Source organism: Limulus polyphemus, unplaced genomic scaffold (assembly GCF_000517525.1).
Source record: "Limulus polyphemus unplaced genomic scaffold, Limulus_polyphemus-2.1.2 Scaffold1249, whole genome shotgun sequence".
Classification (NCBI taxonomy): Eukaryota; Metazoa; Arthropoda; class Merostomata; order Xiphosura; family Limulidae; genus Limulus; species Limulus polyphemus.
In genome coordinates, this window is record NW_013666859.1 from 174,783 (window position 1) to 182,785 (window position 8,003).

Genomic DNA, 8,003 nt, shown 5'->3' on the forward strand with positions numbered 1-8,003 from the left:
TACATTTAACAACAACAACACAGGCAAGAACGACAGTAATAAATTGGAATACAACTAGGTAGAATAAGTAAAAACTAGTATAAAACTAACATTTAACAACAACAACACAGGGCAAGAACGACAGTAATAAAATTAGGAATCACTGGTAGAATAAGTAAAAACTAGTATAAAACTACATTTAACAACAACAACACAGGGCAAGAACGACAGTGATAAAATTGGAATCACTAGTAGAATAAGTAAAAACTGTATAAAACTACATTTAACAACAAACATATTCAAATATTATTAATTTGTTATTTATTTCATTGTGTAAACAATGAAAGAAAATGGATGAAAAATAAAGGATATACAAAATACACAGAACCAAAACAATTACACGTATAATGACCACCAAAAAAAATCTGAATAACGCAAAACAACGCCACTTTTGACATTTGGTAACGCATTATCCAAATCAATTATTAGAGTCATGATATTGATTTAAAACAAAAATTGAGAATAACACTTTATTTAATTTTTCATTAATGATATTCATTGAGAAAAATATATCATTTGCTTGATGTCTCTTTTTTTTGCTGCACGTTATTTAAGGCTCAGTATTCATTTTACACTAATCCTAACATGGACCGAATGGTAAAACGCAATATCAGATGTATAAAAAAAATTGTGTTCATCAGAGGAAGAAAGGGACATAGAAATATGATATCTCAAAAGTAAATGTATCTAGTTATGTTCTGACTTTTCTGTTACAGTTGTTAGGTGGTACTGCTGAGGTGATATCATTGGTCCAAAAACAAAAAAAAGAATGTTGATAAAACATCGATTATTTACAGTTGGAAGACTTATCACTCTCCAACCAACAAGTCTATTTTACAGATTACTAAAATGCACTAAGAAAACCATGCTAATCTTTAGGCTTAAGAATGTCTATCTTGGATGCAGTACTCTTCCTACTGTCGGCACTAATCCTAGATTTCAGCTTGAACATCTGTTAGATTAGGCTTACATGAGTAATCCGTACATTAGTTTCATAAAAATATAAGCGTGTTTGATTTTCTGAACGAGTTTGTGGTGACATTTTTATGTGGTTAGCAGTTTGAACTAGAGATTGTTTATACATTCACGGAAATTATGGTTTTGTAACAAATATAATGTGTTTTCTTTGACTAAACAAGAGGGAGTCCTCAATAGCCACGGCACGTGAAAAACTTCTAGACAGGATTAGAGTAATTTAATCTGTAAGATCCCTCCCCTCTTTTTTGTTAGCTTTTTTATTTTTTGCGCCAGGAAAACCAAGCGTGTGGCGCGCGTATACCCGATTCGATTTTATTACTCACCAGGATCTCTACCAGCCTACCCTGAAATTGAAATTCTTTTAGACAGGATTAGAGTAAATTAACCTATGAGAGCTTGGTCAAATACATCAATCGAAAGGATTTGACCTCCTGAGTCCAAAACTGAAATTAAATCTCATATCGGTCAAGAGATAACGGAGCTATGAATTAAAAGTTTCTCATTGAAAACAAAACAAAATAAAAAAAAAGCTCAGAACCGTTTTATAAGCCGCTATGCCGCGGCTAAAAAGAAAGATTTCTCTGTATTATCAAATCTCACTGAAAATCTTACCATTTTTCTCCTTCTCCGAGTGTTGCAGAATGAACTTTCTGGGCTCTTTTAAGACTGCTATCTTTGTCAATATAAAAGGAAACTACAAGACGCGCTCCTCTAGGTACGTAGGGCGCAAACTGTGAGGCGCGGTCTCCAAGGAGGGAGCGGATAGTCGGTGCGTAAAAATTATAACTAAAAGTACAAATTAAAAATATAATTTTAAAAACTACCGTACAAATATTGCTACTACTAAATGATATAGTAACAACAATTAACATGGAAAAATGACATGTACAGTATACAGACAGATACATTATACAGGGCGCGGGGGTCAACATAACGCGTGTTTAGAAAGTGAGGGCGCCATCAAATTATTTGCGCTCTACTGCTCTAGGCTACATTATAAACAGGTGTTTGACTAAGATCATAAATGCTAAAATACCTTAACATCAACCCACACACACAACGTAATATGTGTACAAATGAAGTACTATATAACAAACAAAGGCTTGCTGTGGTGCTGAATCTGGATTAGGACACAACCTTTTTTGACTTCCTATGAATTACTCCGTTATCGTCTGACGGTTTCAGTTTAAGCACTAACAACTAATATAGACTGTTAGAAAATTACCGAACCCACTTTGTTTTGCGGTCGCTATTGATAGCGTCAAATGTCAAACGGAATTGTCCCCATACAAGGAAGAACAAGATATAAATAACTCGAACTAATTTAATGCTAACGATAAGGAAGAAAAAATATGTAACCAGTTTTACACTGAAAAACCTTAGGAATTTAACACTTAGGCTAAAGTAAAAAAGCTACGTTTGTCGTTGTGAGAAAACTAGAGTAAAAAGGCTACGTTTGTCGTTGTGAGAAAACTAGAGTAAAAAGGCTACGTATTTCGTTGTGAGAAAACTAGAATAAAAAGGCTACGTTTGTCGTTGTGAAAAAACTAGAGTAAAAAGGCTACGTTTGTCGTTGTGAGAAAACTAGAGTAAAAAGGCTACGTTTGTCGTTGTGAGAAAACTAGAGTAAAAAGGCTACGTTTGTCGTTGTGAGAAAACTAGAATGACCTTTGTAGACACAAAAGTTACTACCTAATGCTAATTTTTATGAAAAATATGGCGTCCAGTCACAATATCACAAAATTCAGGAATTTACTGAAAAAAAAAAAGAGAGGAAGAAGAGAGACACAGAAGACGACATTCACAACTAAGTAAATGTAACACTTTATTTGGTGTGTCCTATTGGTGATTTTAGTGTACACGTGATTACTTTTCGTATATACAAAGTACACTTTACAGGTAGAGGAAATACAAAAATAAAACAGACTCTATATACAGATAAACATAACTGTTTCTGACAAAATTTCCGTTGATGTTGAACTTTACAATAAAGACCACTGTCAAAATCACATTTTAATATGAACCAATCAGATACTAGTTAAGGGCGATGACAGCTCTATATTGAGAGTGTCGAGCCAGTGACTCGGAAGGGTCACCTTTCTGCTCTAAAATTAACGATAACTAGACAGGTGCGACATTCCTGAAATATTGACGAGAAGGAGTCAACAGTTGACTTTTTTATGATAACCGAATTTTTAAAACATACACGAAATATCATACTTCAGAATTAATTGTTTATTGAGCTTCGCGCAACGCTACTGGTTGTTCTTTAATTTGGAAATGATAAACCAGAGGGAAGGCAGCTAGTTAACACCATTCACCCAGAGGGAAGGCAGATAGTTAACAACACTCACTCAGAGGGAAGGCAGCTAGTTAACACCACTCACCCAGAGGGAAGGCAGCTAGTTAACACCATTCACCCAGAGGGAAGGCAGCTAGTTAAAACCATTCACCGCCAACTCTTGAGCTACTCTTGTCAGACTGAATAGTGAGATCTGACCGTCACACGAAGCCAGAAAGCGACAATTATTATTTTGGTGGTAAAATGACGCGAACCATGGAACCAGAAATCCAACTTTGGACACGCTAACCACTGATCATGCTCGACTAAAGTGAAATTAAAATACGACAACTTTGATATTGAAAATATAACGAAAGGAAGTTGTTTTCATTTTTTTTTCTTCTTTGAAATCTTATTATAAGAATACATAAACTGGGAAACTTATAAAAACATTATAAAAGGGTATTTACAGATATTTTAGTTGAAGAATTTGTATTTTGTAAGATATGCCTACAGTAGGACAGTAGTAACCTGATTAGGCTAAACATTTTGAAGTCGGCTCATTGTTAAGGTAGTCCAGTGGTAGACTAATTAGGCTAAAGGTATTGAATTCATCTCATCGTAACGGTAGGCCAGCAGTAAGCTAATTAGGCTAAACATTTTGAAGTTGGCTCATTGTTTAGGTAGGCCAGTGGTAGACTAATTAGGCTAAATGTATTGAATTCATCTCATCGTCAGGGTAGGCCAGTAGTAAACTAATTAGGCTTTAAAATATTGATCTCGTCTCATCGTAACGGTAGGCCAGTAGTAAACTAATTAAGCTAAAGGTATTGAATTAATCTCATCGTTACGGTTAGGTCAGTAGTAAACTAATTAGGCTAAAAATATTGAACTCGGCTCATCACAGGGATAGGCCAGTAGTAAACTGATTAGGCTTAAACTTATCTTGCAATTTATATTGTTATCCTCGTTGGTTTAATAGGGGCCTAGCTAGTATTACGGCGAGCAGAACTGGACCTCCTATAGGCTTATATTATAATTCACAATTCTTCAAAATAAAATATACACATGAATAATACATATATATATGTAATTTATATGATTATGTGCAGCCATATAAATCTACATATCGTCCATAAAATTATTCAAAAGGAAACTTCAGAAATATATATTTAATTTCAGATGATTGATATGCATGAATTGGCGAAGAAAACAATTTATAGAGGTCAGGAAGCAGAAGAAATAGATTTTTTTTTTACATTTCAGAACTGATTGGAAGTTTGTTAATATCAAAAGCATATTAGGGAGTCTTTAACTCATTTTATTATAGTAAGAAAGGAATCAGTAGTAAGAAAGGAATTAGATATTACTATTTTTGTATGAGATCGTCTTTTGATTACGAAAATTGGTCATATACCTAGCGCCTAGATCACTGCTATGTCTGTCGTATCACAGCCGGCTTAATGAACCCTGGTATATAGCGAAAGGCCTCGTCGGCGTTGGATATAGGCGTGTATAGTATAGTTGTCATATTGTACCATATTCGCCTTTATTCTAACTTATAAGTTCTTAGAATTCTAACATAGCAATAGAGTACTGATATTTTCATATACGACCACTTTTTTTTTTAGTAACTTTAGCATGGCGTTAAGACACTAGTATCTTTGTCTACGATCGTATTTTATTAATTTTAATATAACAAAAAAAAAGCAATACGATATGATCGTACTTCGATCATTCAAATGTACACTGACTTGCCTATTTTGCAGTTTAGGCTAAGGTTGTGTGGTTATAATGCTACTTCATAGGCTCTCATTACACACACGCACACTTTCTTTAAACGCTACTGAATCAACATATTATGAATATATTCTCAGAAAACAACAACAACCAGTTCATGACTTTTCATATATCCAAGATGTGTCGCTTTTATATATAGACAGTATTAAATTAATTATACAGACGTTGCGCTCAACCAGACCATGAGTAAAAAAAAAAATAAATAAATAATCGGTATTTCTTTATGTATTTTCAACCAATTTATTTGTATGATAATTTTTTTATACCACTAACAAGTTAAACTACGTATATTTGACCATTTTGTTTTGTTTGTTTCTTGTTAAGCACAAAGCTAAATAATGGGATATCTGTGCTGTGCCCACAACGGGTATCGAAATCTGGGTTTTAGCGTCATTTTGAGCATATGAGGTTAAATTTTTTTTGTTTCTTTATCTTACAGATGACTGTTATTTGTTATATGAAAGCCAGGCGCTACTTTCCCATGTGACTGATAAAAAAAACAACAAAAAAAACGAGTCCTTAAGAAAAAAAGAACAAGAAATAGATCAAGGAAAACGATTATGTAAAACATACGTTGCTTGAAGGTTCATAACTTTACATACAAGTTATTAACCTTCGCTAAAGTGTTTCAACCCTATAAAATTAAAGAGAATATTTTCTGAACAAACAAATCTCCGGAAATAGCAACGGTTAATATCGTGCATCAACAGTATTTTATTCCAATAGAAATTTCGGTTCATTCTGTTCTGTTTGACATTTTGTTTACTCGGCTAGAACTTCCTGAATAACCAACAATCCACATTAACGGTATTTTTGTTTTTTTATCAAAAATAAGATTTTTTTACATTATAACTAGACCGTGCGAAGAATAAAGTGGTTTAGACTTAAGTTTAGATTTATCGTGATTGAACATGTGTTGATTTTCTCTCTTCAGCTTCCTTTCGACTATATATAAATATGATGATTTTTTTATTACTATACAGGGTCGATTGCCTTATATTAAAACGATTTGGAACATGCAAATCAGCAAGTTACGTAACAACCTCAGCTGATATAAAGTCATTGTGAAACGGGATGTATCAGAACTACATTTTGACCTCTTTTTTTTTTTTTTGGCATTTGTGGCATAATTCCACCGAAACTTGATTGCTTTTGGCAAGGGTATGTAATATTGCTTTCCAACGCAAAGTTTCTCTACGCTCAGTTCATAAATATGTGCTCAGATTCAAGATTTAGAATTTTCAGTACGGGGATATCTCTTGTAGTTATATGCATGGGAAAACTTTTAAAATAATAAGAATCAGCTTTAGGTTCAGGACCACCCAGAAAGAGACCTTCAACAAGTCTTATCTCATGCAGCAATGGTAAGCGAAGTGTGACTCTTGAAATAGGTGAGAATCCACAAATACGGAGGTCAGTGACAAAAGCCGTCCAAGTGTCCAAGGTATGTATGCAACATAATCAATAAGCATCTCCATCTGGAAAAGCAACACAAGTCTCGTGTACACGAGCTACTTCCACGACATATTAGCTCAATTGTCGCGTTGCAGCTGGAGAATGAAATGTGTGTGTATTCATATTACTCCAGATGAAGAAATATAGGTGAAGTCGTTGACTGCTGCATTTAAGGATTTCTGTGCGATCGGGCTGAGGAAACGAGTGCTGGAAAACCGTAGCCCTCGTATCCTAGATTGGTAAGGAGTGTGTTTTTAATAAAAGCCTTACAGTGGAGCTTTTTGCAATAGAAACTATGCTGCAGGACTATTGTCGAGTTGCACGTTGGTCAGATAGAATATGACTGGACGTGCAGACGTGGATTTTACCGGTGCGGGAAGGCTTCAAAATCTTAACCTCTGTAAATGCTTTGTTAAATCCAGCAAGCAGTATCATTATGTACAGTGTTTTTCAAAAGTTGTTTCGATATTTTCCTTCAAAATTAAAATGTTTTAATTATTTCTAAAGTGATTTTCATGAAAGTTTAGACGTGAAATTTGAGTGCAATTTTAGACATCAGTTTTATATATTTTTTTGTTATTTCAAGCAGTCGATTGTAACTCTAGGAAGACTAATACAAAATATAAAAAAGTAGAACTTCAACACAGAAATTACGATGAAAATAGATGTTATTACAAAGAGAAAATAAGAGAACGCTTAAGTAGAAAATAGCGGAATATTTTAAACCAAAGGATAGATGAGAATACGAGTAGAGAGGGAAGACTTGAATATAAAAGGTGAGAGCAGGATGAGTTTAATACTGAAGATGGAGAGAGAGAAAGAAAAGACTTGAACACAAAACACACGAAGAGAAGAAAGACTTGAATACAAAAGACGGGAAGAGAAGGAAGACTTAAATGCAAAAGATGAGAAGAGAAGGAAGACTTAAATGCAAAAGATGGGAAGAGAAGGAACTCTTAAATACAGAAGATGGGAAGAGAAGGAAGACTTAAATACAGAAGATGGGAAGAGAAGGTAGATTTGAATACAAAAGTTGAGAAGAGAAGGAAGACTTAAATACAGAAGATGGGAAGAGAAGGCAGACTTGAATGCAGAAGATGGGAAGAGAAGGAAGACTTAAATACAGAAGATGGGAAGAAAAGGAAGATTTGTTACAAAAGTTTGGAAGAGAAGGAAGACTTAAATACAGAAGATGGGAAGAGAAGGAAGACTTAAATACAGAAGATGGGAAGAGAAGGAAGACTTGAACACAAAACACATGAAGAGAAGGAAGACTTGAATATAAAAGACGGGAAGAGAAGGAAGACTTGAATGGAAAAGATGGGAAGAGAACGAGTTGAAAATGAAGATGAGAAGAAAAAGAACATTTTAAAGCTAAAGATGAAGATAGAGATAGGAGAGTTTAAAATTTAGTACTCTCGATTTGCGACAGTAGTGAAGATGTAACATT